Source organism: Panthera leo, chromosome D4 (genome assembly GCF_018350215.1).
Source record: "Panthera leo isolate Ple1 chromosome D4, P.leo_Ple1_pat1.1, whole genome shotgun sequence".
In the NCBI taxonomy this organism is placed as follows: Eukaryota; Metazoa; Chordata; class Mammalia; order Carnivora; family Felidae; genus Panthera; species Panthera leo.
Window position 1 is genome coordinate 87,025,855 of NC_056691.1, and position 18,846 is coordinate 87,044,700.

The window sequence follows — 18,846 nt, forward strand, 5'->3', positions numbered from 1 at the left end:
CCATGAAAATTTGTTAATCAAGCAGGGCAACAAAGTCTCATGCCAGAAAATGAATCTTGACTTTTCTTCCTTTTTCTCTCTCTCTCTCTCTCTCTCAAATCTAAAAGCAGATAATCCCTACAAGACACATGTTTCCTGAAAACTTGTTAAGTCAACGGTTCTGACCCAAGGGAAGTGACAACTTGTCTGGAGAGATCTAACAAGCACACTGACTTACACATAGTTTTCCCTAGACTTTGGAACCGGCAAAGGAGAGAGAAATGACTTCTGAAGCCCAGAGGCAGGTTTCTGGGCCAGGGGGGCTGGTGGGTGGAGACCCTGAGTAAGACACACAGGAGGTAGCCCACTCCTTCCTCCTGGCACAGGACCCAGATCCAAAATCGAAACCTCACTCTTTGAGGTACTTTTCCACATGGGAGAAAATATATATGTTTATACATTTATTTTTTTCAATTAAAAAAATTATTTTTTTTAATAAAGGAAGGGTCGTCTTTTTTTTTTTTTTTTTTTTTTTGAGTACTCCAACATGGGACTCAGACTCACAATCCTGAGATTAAGACTCCCATGCTCTACCGACTCAGCCAGCAAGGTGCCCCTCTATGTTTATATATATATTTTTTTAATTTTTTTAACGTTTTTATTTATTTTTGAGACAGAGAGAGACAGAGCATGAACGGGGGAGGGTCAGAGAGAGGGAGACACAGAACCTGAAACAGGCTCCGGGCTCTGAGCGGTCAGCACAGGGGCCCGACGCGGGGCTCGAACTCACGGACCGCGAGATCTTGAGCTGAGCTGAAGTCGGCGCTCAACCGACTGAGCCACCCAGGCGCCCCATATGTTTATATATTTAATGCCTGGCAAGAACATTAGAAACAGTCCTACCACTTTTACCGATGGAGAAACTAAGGCTCAGAGCAGGGAAATGACTTACCCAAAGTCAAGAGTCCTAGAAAAATCACAGAAGGACCCCAGGTGTAAATCCAGAGCTTACACTGCTGTCCAGGAATGAGGAAGCAGAATGACCATCTGGTAGTTCTTTCAAGGATCTGGCAGTGCCGTCTGGCAGTGGGATGTGGCCCCACGTCGGCTGGGGCAGGAGTACCTCTCCCACCGTAGCTGGTGTGACTTTGCCCAGCTGGCTACAGAACTGTACAGAACCAGGGGGGGGAAGAGGAGGGGTCATGGCCAGCACTCAACCTGAGAAACCAAGCGGGCTTAAGCAGCCTGGAAGACGGGAGCTCCCAGTGCTGACGCCTTTACTCACCAGGGCAGTTTCTGCTACAGCAAATTGGCCGCCAATCTGGAGGCCGGCGGAATTTGGGGGATGGGGTGGGGGTGGGGTCTGTGTGGGAGGTGGGTGTGTCAGTAAAGAACTTCCTCCTTTCTACGAACTCTCCCGTGTTCCTTTGTCGCCCCCACCTGGATTATAAAATCAGGGCGTCCTCCTGTTTGGAGCTGCACCAAAGGTGAAGTGTGGAATGGAGGGTGGAAAAGCCACAGATGTGGTCCTGAGAAGGCATCTCCAGGAGCAAGGAGTGATTCGTGCAGAAGCCAGACTGAACATTTCCAACCTGTGCGGTCTCGGATCACGTGGGTCACCGCTCTGCTTGGGTCTCTAGTCTCATCGTTCCTCCTTCCGGACACCCTGCCCATCTTTCAGACACAGATTAAAAGTTACCTACTTTGAGACGCCCTCTCTGACTCCACCCGGACGGACGGAGCCAGATGCCCCTGCCACTGTACAACTACCACCTGAGCTTCCATCCACCACAGAGCTCATCAGGGACGTTAACTGCTGGGTTGTCTGTCACCCTCACTAGACTCCAGGGACAGGAACCGTGTATCCTGTTCCCCACCAGATCCTCAGTCTCTGGCAGCTCAACCAGAAGCGTGGGTCTCCCAAAGCATTAGTGCCTGGAGGCTGAGGGAGAGACCCAGGAGCCCCGCAACCTCTCTCAGTGAAGTGGGGGAGTCAGGCCTTGTGGGGACCCTCTTTGGGCAACTTCCTTAATTTCTCTATGCTTCACTTACTGATCTGTAAAATGGGACGGATCTGCGTGTAATGCACAGGGTAGGACAGGTGGGAGCACCGGTGGCAGGGGTGGTGGTCATGACTGTTAGCTCTATAGATGGGGACATGGAGGCTCAGGGAGGGATATGCCAGGTTCACAGCCCCCAAGATGGATGGGGGCAAGCCTTGGACTCCAGTCTGGGCTCTGGCCCCCAGTGTTTCTTCTCTTCGTTCTATTCTTGTTCTACCTGCTCAGCCAGTAAACAGCCAATCAACAGTTACTGGATACTTACGGTGTGCCAGACTCCACACTGGCTGTTGTGTGGTTAATAACAAAAAAGCTTCCCGCTAAGAAGTGGGGCCTGGAGACCATGGGCATTAAGGGTAAAACCCTCCAGGGCTCAAATTCCAGCTTCTCCTCTTGCTGGCCGTGAGATATTACTAAAGTCCCTAATCTCTGAGCCTATTTCCTCCTCTCACGACAAGGGAAAAATCGGACCTTCCAGCAGGAGGGCTGAAACCAGGCACTGGCTCCACACTTGACGGATGCCAGCAGTTATTATCTTACACATCACCTTACTCAAAAAATAACTAACCTGTGCACATGCTGGTAAATTCTCCCCCCTTGCCCAGGACTCCAGCTCTGTCCGAGGCCACCACAGTTAAAACTTCTTGTGCATCTTACCAGACGCCTGCTGCACACACCCGCAGACACGCACACTCCTTACACACGTTCTTTTACACAAACTGTAGCGCCGATCTACGCTGTTCTTTTGCCCTTTCCTGTTTTTTAAAAATCTAAGGTATCTTGGAACTCGTTCGATGTTAGTGCATATTGAACATTTTTCGTTTTAGTGGCTGCACAGCATTCCACTGTATGGATTATTTCTTAATGTGGTTGCTGTTACTATCATCAGTGTGGGAACTGCGAGGACCCGGGCTCCATAGAGCTGTGTCCCGGCTCTGCCTATAAATGACCGAGTTACCTGGGGCTCCACGCTCCCCACAGGTACTATCGCGGGGGATGGGGGGTGAAGGATATGGGTGCAGAGGACCCGCCTGGCGGGTTCCCAGCGTCCAAGTGCGGGTCAGCGTCTAGCGCGTGCAATTTATCCCCGCGGGCAGCTCCAGGTTGGGTTAAGATTTCGGCGCAGCCACTCCGCCGTACCAGCAGCACCAAACGCAGCGAGTTTTCTGGCACAAACGATCTCGGAACCGGTTAACAGGTCGTCCGGCCTCGGCACCCGGCATCGGAGCAGCAGCAACGCGCAGGCACCGGATACTCACCCCGGCCTCGGCGGCTTCACCGCTCGTCCCCCGGCGAGCCCCGAAGGTTACAGCAGTCCCTGTCCCTTTAAGGGGGCCGAGCCCGGGTTCCGCTACTTCCGCCCCCAATCAACATGGCGCCAGTAGGGAGCCTAGGGTGTGAAGGCACGGAGAGAACTCCCGTCAAAAAAATGGCGACGCCCTAGCTGCCGCGCTCGAGCCGGCGGTGACGTCACTTCCGGGGCGGAGGAGGTTGAGTGGTGCAGTGAGGGACAAACAAAAGGAGGCGCCGGAGGGGCGCAGCGGCCGGCGGCGGGACGGAGCGGCCGGGGCGCGGGGCTGCCTCCTGGGCAGCCGGACCCGACGGGACAAGGTGAGTAGGTGGGGCGGGGAAAGGGGCGCGAACTGTCACCTTTAGAAACCCACTCCTACCCGCCCCCAACCAGCTGCCCGGCCCCGGCGCCCCGGGCAGCTTGGGCTCTGCCCGCCCGGGCTGGCTCCCTGGGGGCCCCCGCCGCGGCTCAATTTGGCCCACCTCCAGGCTCCCGGGTATTCCAGGTCTCCGGGACCCCACCCTCTCCCCGGTGCCGGGGCGCGCGAGCCCCCTCCCAGGCACCCCAGTGCCTCCCTGTGCTCTACAGACCGGGAGTTTCCGCCTGGGCTCCCCCAGGTCCCCTTGTCATCCCCTGGGTTTCCCTCAGATCCTAACCCCTACACGCACACACTCCCCCCTTGCTAGAGGTTCCACCTCTGAGCTTTCTCCTTGGCAGCTTTCATTTCGTTTTCAGAGGTTTCCCCTGTTCTCTTCTCCTGGGCTCCTGGCCCCGGGACCCCTCCCTCCTTTTGATCAGGCGGGAATAGTGCCCTGACTTGGGGGGCAGGATCCCTGGCCAAGATCTTGGGCCCCCCGTGTGAACAGGGGTTCCTAGGAAGAATGGTTCAGGGTTCGAGACCCCAGGCCCTGCCCACGTCCTGTGCATCCATATGGGCCTGAGAACCAGATCTGATGCGGTCCAGGCTGGAGATCCAGCAAAGTTGGTTACCAGGCTGAAGGAGCATGGCCGAGGTGGTTGGGGTTCATGATGATTCTGCTTCTTTTATTGACTGCTTCTTCTCCTTGGTCTGGACTGTAGTGAACCAAGATTCGGCCGGTTCTCAGCTGATGCAACTACTGCCTTTTTTGGGAAGGAGGAGAGATGGTTGGGGGGGGGGGGTGGTGTCCAACAGCCTTCTGATCAGGACTTGGCTGGAAGGGTGGGGCTGATCACACTCCTCTGATGCTTCTTCTCCAGTTCTACTCCAGGAAGACTTTTGAGAATGAGGTGTGAGGATGAGGAGGGAGAGAGCTTGGGGAGGGAAAGGGAATTTGGGCCTAGATTGTGGAGGAGGGATTCGGTGCAGCCGAAAGGCTTCCATGGGTCTCTCCCACCTTTTCCATTAGGAGTTTCTTTAACCCCTCTGAACAGAGAGACCAGCAGTCAGACCGACTGGAGGCAGGAGGAGGAGGAGGTCTGCTATTGGCGATACTTCCTGTGGAGGGGTGGGGGGGGGGGTGGGAGTTTGTTCAGAGGGACTGGGCAGTGCCCATAGCTCAGTCACACTGAGCATTGCCTTCGTGAAGGTCAAGTCTTTCTCTGGCTCTCGAGGGAAGGCAATGACTTGTTCTGGAGGACTGGAGAGATGCTGGGGCATGAATTAAGGGCCTCTGCCTCCCTGTCTTCCCGGTCTTAGTGGTGCTTTGGGGTAGAGTCTAATATCTCTCTGCCGTCCAGGGCACAGAGCAGGGGCCCAAGAAATGTTTGTGACTCTTGCCCCCAATCTCCCTCCTCCCCCAAACTCAACCATATGCTTTTGTGCTCCATCCCTTGGGCCCACCCACTAGGAAGCAGTTTCCTCTGCAAACTTTGAGTGGCCTTTCTGGACAGGAGAGGGTCCTGAGGACTGCCCCAGTAGGTCAGAACGTGGGGAAGTGGCTGGGCCTTGGGTTGCTATCTGGCTTGGCCTGGACCTCACCTGTAGGAGCTGGAGGGAAGGGATTGGCCTGGTTCCTGACTGCCTCTCCTGAGAGTGGTGGTGATTCCACATTTTCACATGGGGACACTGAAGCACAGGTTAATGGTCTAAGACCTCATGAGAAGTCGAGTGGCCCTAGAGCCCAGTACACCATCTCTCTATCCCTTGATTCAGCCAGCCAGCCAGCCAGCCAGCCAGCTATTCCTTAGTAAGTGCCTGGCCTGGACCAGAAATGATGCGAGAGAACATGGTCCCTGGCCTCCTCTGAGCTGCAGTCTGGGAGGAGAGGCAGGCAGGAAAACGTTGATACAATGGCCAGCGTAATAATAGAAATATTACAGAGGAAGGAGGCATTAGCTCAGGGTGAACATGTTGGGAGTGTGCAGTGTGTATTTCCTGGAAGAGGTGAGACTAGAAGAATCAGTGACAGGGAGTCCTGAGGCCTGACTTCTGGTCCGGGCTGTGCCCTGGGCAAGTGACTGGGCTGCCCAGCCTCAGTGGGTATCCTGTCCTTGAGAAGGGTGGGGGGGATTAGAGTCTGGCTTAGTGGCCTCCGTGCCTTTATAGCTCTAGGTGCTTTACTTACTACTAGTGGCCATCTCCCTTGTGTGGATTTGCTGGGTTATTGATTTCTGTACCTCTCCTCTGGGTTGGAGACTGTCTTCTGCTTCTTTCCTCCCAGCATGGTGCCTAGCCCTGAGTAGGTGTCTTTAAATGCTTACTGGCATAAGTGGTTAAAAGGCTCCACAGTCCCTCTTAGAGCCATTTGAGTCCCTTTGTCTGCCCGTGCACTCCCCACCTGCACTCCCTCCTTCCTGCTAACTCCTGCATATCCTTTGGCCTTTCCGGATGGCTGGGGGACCACAGTCTCAACTCCTAGTGGTCTGGATACTCCCCCTTACCCCTACTGTAGTCTGGTCACACTTCTGTTCCCACCCTGCTAACTTGTCTTTTCCAGTCTTGTGAATGGTTTTGAGCGGAGTGCCTCGCGTGTTTAGATACTCACTAAATGCTTCCTGACAGGTGCTGGCTGGGTTTTGTGTATGCGTCGAACTCGTGTGTCTGGGCTGAAGCTGTGCCTTTGCCTGGACTCAGCTCGCCCCACGGGAACTCACGTCCCGTCACTTCCCACCTCCGGTCCTAGATCTGGCCAGGCTGAACCACTCAGTGTTGTCTAGATGTCGCGTTCTCTCCCTTCCAGGCGAACTTGTACTCTTTCTCCAAACTCTGCTCTTCCTTAGAAGTCAACTCAGGCGACACCTTTCCCAGGGAGCCTTCTCTGACCCCACCGCTCTGGGTCTCATGCTTCCTCTGTGTCCCCGTAGCTTCCGGGTACCCCCAGCAGAGCCCTGGGCTCCCAAGAGCTGACTGTAATCGTTGCCTTGGCGTCTCCCAGTAGGCTGTATGGTTCTCTCTTGTCACCCCAGAGCCCAGTCCGGGGCCTGGCACTGAGCAAGCACTCAGAAAATGTTGGCAGCACAGCAGGTAACTCTTGATAGCCACACACATCCCTGCTGACAGTAGCTCTTGCTTCCTCGTAGGGAGGCAGCTTCCATGGAGCGAGAGGAATGCCAGGACCCTGCCCAGACAGACGTGGGCCAGCCTCAGCACCGACAGCCAGCACGCAGATAGCAGAACCGTCCAAGGGGTAAGGACTGGGCCCCCCCCCCCCCCCCACCTCCACCGCCAGGCCAGCCTCCAGTCAGGTGTCTGCCCCAGCCGAGGGGGCAAAGGGCAGTATCTCCATCTCTGCGGTCCTTTGCTATTCTTACTACGGGTCCAGGGCATCTAGGGCAAAGGTGGCAGGAGAGAATTCTTCTTCCTCCTCCCGACTCCGTGGCCAGCTGAGGAGTATGTGCTAGCTGTACTTCAAACGCCAACATTAGGTTTCCTTGCGAACCTCTGTTTTTTGTCTCCCCCAGCCCAGATCTGGTCGGTCTGACTTGTTAACCGGACCGTCCTGTGACCACATTTCCCAAGGTGTTGTTCCGTGGAACGCCTGTACCTGTGGTCGCAGTGGTTGGACGACTCTGGGAAACAACTTGACCTTGCTGTGGGACTTCTTAGCCTTGACTGCATCGAAGGGAGCACGATGAGTCTCTGAGAGGGGGCCGGCAAGTTGCGCGTCGCCACAGTTAATTGAGCGCGTGGATGTCTTTGGGGACTGGGGTTCCTTGGCCCACGCTTTGGAAAACAGTTCCCAAAGGTGGGAAAGTGCGCTGGTTGGGACCCAGACTTCATAGTCTGGGATGTGGGTTTGGTGAGTGACTGTGGGCCAGCCGCTGTACCTCTCTGAGCCTCTGTTCCCTTAGCCATAAAAAGGTGATGATTTTAGTACCTCATCTTGCTTTAAATATGTTGATATAGGGAAGGTACTTAGCAGCGTGTGTCCCAGGACGTGTCTCATAACCTTAGCGGGTACGTGGCTAGATGGCTGTATCATTTGTAAAACCCACCCTTGTCAATGATTTCCTCTGATCGTTTGGGGAAACTCAGGCAGTGGCCTTCATCCCTCGTTTATAAATGTGGGAACTAAAGCTCAAAGTGGGGAAAGTTGCCCAAGAGTTCAGGAAGGCAGGCGGGGATGTGGGGCTGGAACCAGATCCTGGAATCCTGAGCCAGGGTCCTTTGTTCTGTGCCCCAGGCCTCGCTGCATCCACCTGGCACCTCAGCTTTTTGTTAAGGAGGGCCTGGCCCTCCCCAGCCTGGATTTTAAAAGAAACAGTAATTTTTTTTTTTTTTTAACTATCAGCAGAGTTGCATGTTCATTATATGTTTTCATAACATTTTGATTTGATGTCACGGAAAGCGAAAGTCTCCCGCGATCCCATCTCCGGAGAGGTGAATGGGGAGGGCATCATTCCACATGTGGTGTTACTGTTTGCTTATTTTCCCCATGTCAAGTCTCGCTAGGGCGGCTGGTTCACAGCTTGCTCTTGCTTCATTTCCTGGTTCCCGCAGGCCCTCTTTCCCAGGCACGGGGTGGATCTGTGTGTGAGTCCCCGTCAGCACACCCCCACTGCCCCCATCCTCACCTTTCTGGGGTTTTGAGCTGTTAGCGCATTGACAACAGCACCGAGGGGGGTAGGAAATACCTGGTGTGTGATTTTGTGGACTCTCCTGTTTACTGAGAAGAGGTCAGCAAACCCCAGTCCTGCCCTGTAGGAGTTTCCTGTTGGTTTTGAGGAACTCTACCTCCTGGAGAGGAAGGGGAAGCCTGAGCCGAAGTTCTTCTGGCCAGGGATGAGTGGGAAGCAGCAGGTCCTACTTATCTGAGATCAGAAATCCTCCTCCGTGCCAGGGACAGCTTGGAGGGAACGGCCTGGGCTGGCCTGAGAGGTTTCGGCCTCCTCTGTCTACCTAGGGCAGGGGCCAGGTAGGGGGGGGGTTGGAAGGGACATGCACGAATTGCTGTGTTGCCTGAGTCTGGCCCTGACTCACTGACCCTGGCAATTCCTGGGGAAAGTCTTGGTCCCTTTGGAATGCTCCTATTGGGTTTTGTTTTGTTTTGTTTTGTCTTATTTTTAAGATTTTATTTTGGGGGCATCTGGGTGGCTCAGTCGGTTAAGCATCCAACTTTCGGCTCAGGTCATGATCTCGCAGTCCGTGAGTTCAAGCACCGTGTGGGGCTCTGTGCTGACAGGTCAGAGCCTGGAGCCTGCTTCAGATTCTGTGTCTCCCCCTCTCTGTGCCCCTGCCCCGCTTATACCCTGCCCCTCCCTCCCTGCCTCCCTCTCTCTCTCTCTCTCTCTCTCAAAAATAAATAAACATTAAAAAAATTTTTTAAAGATTTTGTTTTTAAGTAAACTCTACACCCAACACGGGGCTCGAACTCACAACCCCCAAAATCAAGAGTCACATGCTCCACTGACTGAGCCAGCCAGATGCCCCTCTCCTTTCAGGTTTTAACCTTGAGGGTGGGCAGGGGAGGAGAAGGCAGAGGGCCTGCCCTGGGACCTGGGTCTGAAGATGCTCTGTTGGGGCAGGAGGGATTTCAGGCCTGGCAGCCTGGTTTTGTGGACTGGCAGGGTCGAGCTGGGAACGAGGTGTCCCTGACCTGGTGGCCTTCTCAGGCTCCCTGACCTGACCCTCTTCCTCACCGGGTTTCCTCCTCCTGTTCTTTCCCTGCAGTCTCTTCTCCTTCTCTCTGGAGACACTTTGGCTCCAGGAATTGGGCTGTCCGCCTTCTCCCTCGTTCTAACGGCAGGGCCTTCCTGTCCCCCAGTTGTCCCCAGTGGCCACAGTCGGAGCACTGGGTGGTATGTCGGGTCACTGCATACATATGGCAGCTCCCCGCCACGGTCTCCTCTATGAGATGGCTCCACCGTTTTTACAGGGTCAGAGACCACAGCTGGGACTCGAACCCGGAGCTGTTAGCTTTGGCAGCCTGTGCTCTTTCCACCCCACCTTCCGTTTTTCTTTTTCTCCAGGTTCTCAGGCTTGGAGGTACTTTAGAGCTTCCCTGGGGTAGGGGTGGGGGGGCTTGTTGACAATGCTGTTTCCCCGGGGACCCATCGCCACACACCTGGGCAGGGGTGGGCCCAGGAATCTGCATTCTGAGGCCGCTCCCAGGCTGTCGTGAGGCGGCCGGTCTGTGGACCATCCCAGGAGACACTGAGCAGGGCGATGCTTTCAGCCCTGGTCCCCACCTCTGGCAAAGGCGTCCATCTGACACCCTTGGTATAGAAGCAGGGCCGAGCTGTCCTCAGCAGCGGGGATTCCAGTGACTTCCCAGAACGTGTCGGGGGGTTGACCATCCCTTGTCTAGGATGCGTTGGGACTGGGGTTTCTAGAACGGCTTTTACTCCCAGCCGCAAACATCCCCTGCTATCTCTCCCGATGCGTTTCTGCTGCATCTCGTAGTAAGTTCTATGTTTAACTGTCTCTTGAGGGCCTAAAACCTCAAAATTAAATAGGCTGCTGCAATATAGCCTCCTGCCTGGAGCAGCCTTCCACCGGAGTAAAAGTGGCTGTAAAATTCCAGAGCTCTCACGTGCCACCTGGACACCCTCAGAGGTGCCAGCACCAAACTCCGGAGTCGGCCGTTGACAAATGTTCCGGTGGGGGGCGGGGGGCGGCAGGAAGCTGGGTGCACGGGGATCCTGCACTTCACACCTCCCCCCTGGTGCCCTGTGTTGGGATCTCTGGGGGCAGCACCCCCCTCCAGCCCAGAGAGCTGGGCCACAGGCAGCTTACCTTGGTCTCAGTCCCAGTCCCCTGGGATCTCAGCAGAAGATGTGTCTGCAGCCTCCTTTAGGTGCTCCTGCCCCTGTTTTGTAACCTGTCCAGGCAGGCGGTGCTGGTATTCATAGCAGATCGAGGCCCACCTCCAAGGCCCCTTTGCCACCACGGACCCTGATCTGGCATCTGGCTTCTGGGCCCAGACCCGACAGAGCAGGGCTCCTTTCTAGAGTCTCCTTAAAGCTATACCTGAGACATCAGAGGCGTCTGAGTATGCTCTGCTCGGGTTCCCTGCAGAAGCCTTGATTCCATGTACCCCTCGGGAAAAGGAGGTCTTGTCTTAGGAAGCATTTCCAGGGTTCCAGGTGCTCAGGTAGGGTCAGGAGCCCCACTAGCCTTCGACACAGGTTGGCATAATGGAAAGGCAGACTGGTGGTGATCTTTCCCACCATCTTCTAGCTCTGTGGCCTTGGGCAGGTCGCTTAACCACTCTCCCATAAAGGGACTGATGAGGACGCCTCCCATAACAATAACAGCAGCTAACATTACAGAGTCTTAATACGTGGCAGGCACCGGGCCAGAAGCTTTCCATGGACTCCCTCGTTCAGTCCTCACTACAACTCATGAGCCATTTTACAGATGAGGAAACCCAGAGCCCTGGGAGGTAAGAGGACTTTCCCAAGATCACCCACTGGTGAATTGGAAAGCCACCTTCCTGGTTTTCGTGGAGATTGGGAGCCGAGGCACAGGAAGTGCTGGGCTCAGTGCTGGCACGCGGTCCCCGCCGGTATCCGGGAGCGCTGATGCCAGCCTGGTGAGGTGAGGGGGTGGCTTGAGCCTCTAGCCTGGCCTGTTGCCTCTGTGAGTCCAGGAGCCCCAGATGGGTGTCCCTCACCTGTCACCCTTCACCCTGTAAGGTAGGCCACAGCCTTGCGAGATTGTATGAGGACAGACCTGTTTGGGAGGCCCGGCCCAAACATGAGAGCAGTTTGGAAGTGAAACTTGTTCCCTCCCCCTCCCGCCTCGACTGTCTCCCATCTTCCTTTCCCGGGAAGTGAGGGTGTGCCTTGCTCCACAGGCTGAGTGCCAAGCCAGGCAGTGCCCCTGGCCCGCTGCTGACTCACCCCAAGTGGGTGTGGGGGCCTGGAGGGCAATGCCCTTCTCTTGAGTGGGTGGGGGCTGTGTGCACCAGATGGCGAGGTGCGACCTTTCCTCCCACTGCCAGCTCTGGGACCAGAGGAGGCCCAGGGGTGCTGACCGAGGAGCAGATTCACAGGCCCAGAGCCCTTCCGGGACAGGGCCATCGACCCACTGTCTTCCTCAGGCCTCTTGGGAAGCACCCTCCCCCCTTCCCTGGGAGAGTGTTGGAGAGACAGCCTTTCCAAGTGTGGTACAAGGAGGGGCGCCAGCCTCCTGCCTCCCCTCTTGCCTGGGAAGCTTGCCCAGCATCTCTGTTTGGGCTTTAACAAAAGGCTCACTGTGCCCTGTTTACCCGCAGCCTGGCCGGCCTGCCACGGCTTGAGTGTGAAAGCCAAGTCTCCATAGGCCGACGCGGGGGCAGGAACACGCTTGGGTGGTCACCCTCCGGGATGGAGAGGGCAGCACATCATTGCTTACTCCCTTCCCCCTCTGTAAGAAGCATCAGGAGGAAATCAACGACATCGGTTTGATACCTAAGGGGTGGTTCTGAGAGTAAATCGCCAGCTCTCTACCTCCGTCCTTTCCTGGGGTCCTGAGCCTGGGTGGGGCTCCAGAAGCTCAAGGCCCTTGAGTGTGGTCTGTGAGACGGGGGCAGGTCCTGGAGGGCTCTGGGGGGTCTGGTTTGTACTTGGAGATGCCATTCCTTGTGGCTCAGCCCTCACCTGGGTGTCTTCCCCCACTGAATTCTGGGAGGGTTTTCTGCAGTGACAGGTGGGTCGTGGTAAGCGTAACACCTTCCTCTGTGCCACACGGTGCATTATGTTGAGTAGTCACAGTAAGCCTCTGAGGCAGGTACGGTAATATTCCCATTTTGCAGTTGAGGAAACTGAGGCTCAGAGGAAAAGTCATTTGTCCCCAGGGTCTGAGCCGACCCAACCTGGGGTGCTGCTTCCCAGCAGTGAGGACAGCACCCCGTGGAGTGTTGGTCACCTGGGTGGGGCAGGCAGAGGTGGACCAACCTTTTCCTAACACAGTACACGGCAGGTACTTCTGGTAAACTTTTACAGTCGTCAGAAACCGCACGGTGAGGACGGCCTTCTGGTTTTCTTCCCAGGTATTTTTCCTGCTCAGAAAAGTACCAAATTTAAATAACAGAAGAGTGAGTGTATGGTATAGACAACCCTCTGCTATCTGATCCGCCCTCAGACTTAACTGCATATAGTTCTATGTATAGCTCTCCAGATTTTTCTATGCATACAGTAATAAGTTAGGGATACAATTTTTTTAAAACAAGAATAGGATCATGCCTCTTTTGCCCTGATTTTTTTTTAAATTGCGGTAAGAGGGGCGCCTGGGTGGCTCAGTCGGTTAAGCGTCCGACTTCAGCTCAGGTCATGATCTCGCGGTCCGTGAGTTCGAGCCCCGCGTCGGGCTCTGTGCTGACAGCTCAGAGCCTGGAGCCTGCTTCCGATTCTGTGTCTCCCTCTCTCTCTGACCCTCCCCCATTCATGCTCTGTCTCTCTCTGTCTCAAAAATAAATAAATGTTAAAAAAAAAAAATTTTTTTTTAAATTGCGGTAAGATAGTACCGCATAGTAAAATTATCATCTTAACCATTTTTATTTAAAAAAAAATTTTTTTTTTAATGTTTATTTATTTTTGAGACAGAGAGAGACAGAGCATGAACGGGGGAGGGTCAGAGAGAGGGAGACACAGAATCTGAAACAGACTCCAGGCTCTGAGCTGTCAGCACAGAGCCCGATGCGGGGCTCGAACTCACGGACCGTGAGGTCGTGACCTGAGCTGAAGTCGGACACCCAACCGACCGAGCCACCCAGGCGCCCCTCATCTTAACCATTTTTAAACGCACAGTTCAGTGGCATTAATGCGTTCACACCATTCTGCGGCCCTCACCCCCCTTGAGCTCCAGAACTTTTTTTCATCTTGCAAACCTGAGACTCTGTGCTTGTTTTTTTGTTTGTTTGTTTTTAATATTTTTAACTTTATTTTTGAGAGAGAGAGACAGAGCACGAGCAGGGGAGGGGCAGAGAGAGGGAGACACAGAATCTGAAGCAGGCTCCAGGCTCTGAGCCATCAGCCCAGAGCTCGACGCGGGGCTCAAACCCACAAACGGTGAGATCATGACCTGAGGTGAAGTCAGATGCTTAACCGACTGAGCCACCCAGGCGCCCCGATTTTTTTTTTTAATACCTCTTGGACATCTTTTGGGTCACTGTATACAGATGTATGAGGTAGGTAGCATTATTCTCAGTTTAAAAGTTTATTAATTATTTATTTATTAAAAAAAAATTTTTTTTTACATTTATTTATTTTTGAGAAAGAGACAGAGAGAGACCGAGTATGAGCAGGGGAGGGGCAGAGAGAGAGGGAAACACAGAATCCAAAGCAGGCTCCAGGCTCCAAGCTGTCAGCGCAGAGCCCAACATGGGGCTCGAACCCATGAACCGTGAGATCATGACCTGAGCCAAAGTTGGACACTTAACCGACTGAGCCACCCAGGCACCCCTATTCTTATTTTAAAATTGTAAAAACAGAGGCTTGAGCTAATAATTTTCCCAGGGTCATGGAATGATTTCAGAGGAGAGCTGCTTTTGTACCTGTGTCTTCCCAGATCCAAAGCTGTTGCTCTCTGTGCCCTCCGCGATCTGCCTGCCACCAAGGGGGAAGATAGGGACTCTCCAGGGGCAGGGATATCCTGGCCTTGCCACAGGAACCTTCCTACTTCTCCCCGCCTGCATCTGCTGTGATGTGGAAAGGGTCTGACTGCATCCTACCCGCTTCGGCAGCTCGCTGGGCACAGGGCAGGACCAGGCAGGGGTGGTCACGTGTTCTCTAGGATCCTGAGAGACCACAGGTGAGGAGCAGGCCAGTTGGAAGGAGGATTTGAATTTGCTGCCCCAGCAGTAGGTCCAGAGCGGCCGCCTCCAGCTGAGCCTGGCAGGTGTGAGGACCAGAGAGAGGACCCGCCAGAGGGGGTAGAAACAGAGGATGATTTTGGAAAATTTTGTATGAAATAATTTAAGCACACGGAAAAGTATAAAACCAGAACAAATATCTTTGTATCCAGGACTCAGCTTTGTCGGTCCTTAATTTGTACAGTAATTGCGTTAGCTAGATTGTCTCTGTCTCAAATTATTTCAGACATAAGCAAAGCCTCTTCCCCAAGCCCTTTTGCTTCACCTCTCTGGATGAAATTATCTTGATTTGGGGGCTCTCCATGCATGTCTTTATAGCTTTACTACACATGGATATGTTACATTATAGAAAACCTTGCATAACACATAACATTATTCTGTAGCTTGTTTTTTGGCTCAACATTGTTTCTGAGGTCCGTTCTTGTTAGTACATGTAGGTATAGATCATTAACTCATTGCTTTAGCATTCCGTTGTACGACGGTAATGATTTATCCTTTCTCCCGTTGATGGATGGGTTGCTGCTGATTTGGGGCTGTTAGGAGCAACTCTTTAGAGAGCATTCTTGTCCGTGACTTCTCTTGTGTGTAAAACAACTCCCTGAGATCTATAACTAGGAGAGAAGTCGCTGGATTGTAGGATATGTGCATCCTAACTCCTCGTCTAGGAATTCAGCATTTTTGCCAGTTGCAGGGGAATGAAGTGGCATCTGATTTGCATTCCCTGATTGGTAACGAGATTAGGAATTAATTTCATGCGTTAAATTCCATTTGCATTTTGTTCTTGTAAATTGTTCGTGTATTTTGCCATTTTTTTTTTTCCTTTTGGATTGTCTCTTTCTTGTGTTTGTAAGAGTTCTGCAGGGGCGCCTGGGTGGCTTGGTTGGTTAAGCGTCCGACTTCGGCTCAGGTCATGATCTCACGGTCCGTGAGTTCAAGCCCCGCGTCAGGCTCTGTGCTGACAGCTCAGAGCCTGAAGCCTGTTTCAGATTCTGTGTCTCCCTCTCTCTCTGCCCCTCCCCTGTTCATGCTCTGTCTCTCTCTGTCTCAAAAATAAATAAACATTAAAAAAAAAAAAAAAGAAAAGAAAAAAAAAGAAGAGTTCTGTATTTGCCCTGGATAGTAATCCTTTGGTAGTTACACACATTGTAAATATCTCTTCCAAATCTGTGAGTTCTTTTTACTTGTTTTTTATTATGTTCTTTGATATGCATGTATTTTATTTTATTTAATCTTTATTTATTTTTGAGAGAGAGAGAGAGAGAGAGACAGAGTGCGAGCGGGGTAGGAAAAGAGAGAGAGGGAGACACAGAATCCGAAGCAGGCTCCAGGCTCTGAGCTATCAGCACAGAGCCCAATGCGGAGCTCGAACTCACGAACCGTGAGGTCGTGACCTGAACCAATGTCGGACGTTTAACCGACTGAGCCACCCAGGCGCCCGTATTTTTTTTTTAATTTTTTTTTAATGTTTATTTACTTTGACAGAGAGAGACAACATGAGTGGGGGAGGGGCAGAGAGAGGGAGACAGAGAATCCGAAACAGGCTCCAGGCTCCCAGCTGTCAGCACAGAGCCCGATGCGGGGCTCAAACCCACAGACTGCAAGACCGTGACCTGAGCCGAAGTTGGACGCTCAACCGACTGAGCCACCCAGGCGCCCCCAGGCGCCCCTATTTGAACTTAATGTGATCACAATATCAATCTCTTCCTGTAAGGATTTGTAGTCTTTGTGATAGGAAATCCTTTCTCATTCTAAGTTGATCTCTTAGATCTTTCTTCTTTTTTTTAAAGTTTATTTATTTTGGGGTGCCTGGGTGGTCTAGTCGGTTGAGCGTCTGACTTCAGCTCAGGTCACGATCTCACCATTCTGGAGTTCAAGCCCTGCGTCGGGCTCTGTGCTGACAGCTCAGAGCCTGGAGCCTGCTTCGGATTCTGTGTCTCCCCTCCTCTCTGTCCCTCCCATGCTCATGCTCTCTGTTTCTCAATAATAAATAAACGTAAAAAAAATTTTAAAGTATATTTATTTTGAGAGAGAGAGAGCACAGGAGGGGCAGAGAGAGAGAGAGAGGGACAGAGAGAGAATCCCAAGCAGGCTTTGTGCTGTCAGTGCAGAGTCTGATGCACAACTCCAACTCGCGAACCACCAGATCATGACCTGAGCTGAAACCAAGAGTTGGAGGCTTAACCAACTGGGCCACCCAGGTGCCCCTTTTTTTAAACACTTTCAACTTTTGGGGCACCTGAGTGGCTCAGTTTGTTGAGGGTCTGATTCTTGATTTCGACTTGGGTCATTATCCCAGGGTTGTGGGATCGAGCCCTGCCCATGTTGGCCTCCTTGGAGCTTTTGTCTTAGGTCTTTGGTTCATTGGAATTTATTTTCATATTAAGGAAGTAGATGAGGCTATGGTTTTTTTCATGTGAGTACCTGAGAGCCAGCTCCATTCATGGACGCCCATTCTTTCCCTCGACCTGCAAAGCTAACACTCTTCATGTCTGTTTCCAGACATTTCAGGGTCTGTTTCTAGGCTCGCCCTTCTGTTCCTTTGATCCATCCATCTATCCCTACATCACAATACCACATTGGCTGAATTCCTATATCTTTGTGGTCAGTCTCCTCTCACCTTGTTCTTCCAAATTGTCTTAGCTATGCTTGATCCCTTGGAATTGTGATTTTATTTTTATTTTATTTTATTTTATTTTATTTTATTTTATGTTATTATTTTTTTACCCAAATTTTATTTTTGTTGCTATTATTTTTAAATTGAAGTGTTGATCTTTTATTTATTTATTTATTTATTTTTAATTTTTTTTTTTTTAACGTTTATTTATTTTTGAGACAGAGAGAGACAGAGCATGAATGGGGGAGGGTCAGAGAGAGAGGAAGACACAGAATCCGAAACAGGCTCCAGGCTCTGAGCAATCAGCACAGAGCCCGACATGGGGCTCGAACTCACGGACCGTGAGATCATGATCTGAGCCAAAGTCGGACGCTTAACCGACTGAGCCACCCAGGCGCCCCTATTTTTTTAAGTATATGAAATTTATTGTCAACTTGGTTTCCATACAACACCCAGTGCTCATCCCAAAAGATGCCCTTGGAATTGTGATTTTAAAAAAAATCTTTTCGGGGCTCCTGGCTGGCTCGGTCAGAAGAGCATGTGACTCTTGATCTCGGGGTCATGAGTTCGAACCCCATGTTGAGTGTAGAGATTACTGAAAAAAATAAACTTAAAAAACACACACACACACACACACACAAAAACCAAACTTCATTACCTGACTAGCGTAATAGAAAATAGAGGTAAGTTTGGAGTGAAAAAAGATTATAAACAGCAGTCTGATGTCACTGCCAATATGGTTCAAATGTATGTGTTAAGTTTTATTTGTATACATAAAACTCGTAACGGAAGAATTACTCCACCACAGTTTGATTACCTACTCTTTGCAGGTAGCATACTTCTGACGTTTTTCCTCTTATCAAGTCATTGGGTGTCTTGCTCTAACAAGTTTTCATTCTTTCATAGCGTTTTATCGTCTGATCATTTAATGAGTCTTTAACCAGTCACCCAGTAATGGGCATCTGGGTTGTTTCCAGTTTTCCCAGGGCATAAATAACACTCTGATGAACATTCCTGTGACTGACTTTTGTCCTGCTCTTTCGCAGACAACTGCCATCCTTCCTCCTACGGCCTCCTTCCTGAGCTCCACCCAGATCGGCAGGTCTTGTCTCCACTGCTATATTCTGGGCTCTGCACAAGGGCCCCCGGATGAGTCTGGGCTGGCCTTTGTCCTGCAGGACTCCTAGCCTCCCTGGCCCCCGGCCCCTGGGTGGCCTCTTGCCCACTGCCTCCGAAGCTTTACTTGGGTGCAGCCATTGGTCTCCCACTTCACTGGTGGATGTTAACCCCTGACTTCTAGGAGGGCACAGTCTGTAGCTCAGAGTGAGGCCTCCATTCTGGAAAAGAAGTAGTCAGCCCAGAGCTCAGAGGACAGCAAGGCACATTGCCTTTTTGTCTTTTCTCAGTTCCCTGAGTTCAACCCGTTCATCTTTGTCCTCTATTCAGGATCCTTTCCAAATTCTCCATCTCCTGGGGCAAAGACCTGACCTGATCTGACCCAATTCCCCACTGCCCTCCCCAAACTGCCCTCCCAGAACTTCAAAAGAACACCTGATCCCCACATGAGAACTGATTTTCTTTTTCTTCTTCTTTTTTTTAAGGCTCTGTTTCTTTTGAACTCTACTGTTTTATCAATCACAAAGATAATGCATGCTGGTAAAAAATTAGTTTCTTTTAATTCTGTTT

At 52.0% G+C, this 18,846-nt stretch overlaps 2 protein-coding genes across 7 annotated transcripts in view; one reads left to right on the plus strand and one right to left on the minus strand.

The window, feature by feature from the left end:
* KYAT1 (kynurenine aminotransferase 1) overlaps nt 1-3,427 on the minus strand; it is a 35,235-nt gene extending 31,808 nt beyond the window's left edge. For 2 of the 6 annotated variants that reach the window (XM_042912215.1, XM_042912211.1), the window contains exon 1: nt 932-3,292. The gene's annotated coding sequence lies outside the window, so the exon portion shown is untranslated. The other 4 variants (XM_042912213.1, XM_042912212.1, XM_042912214.1 and 1 more) reach the window with 4 other exon arrangements.
* A 131-nt stretch (nt 3,428-3,558) lies between these two features.
* Nucleotides 3,559-18,846, plus strand: part of LRRC8A (leucine rich repeat containing 8 VRAC subunit A) — a 29,993-nt gene continuing 14,705 nt past the window's right edge. The window contains exons 1-2 of the mRNA XM_042912210.1: nt 3,559-3,650; nt 6,832-6,938. The gene's annotated coding sequence lies outside the window, so the exon portion shown is untranslated. The remainder of the gene's footprint in view (nt 3,651-6,831; nt 6,939-18,846) is intronic.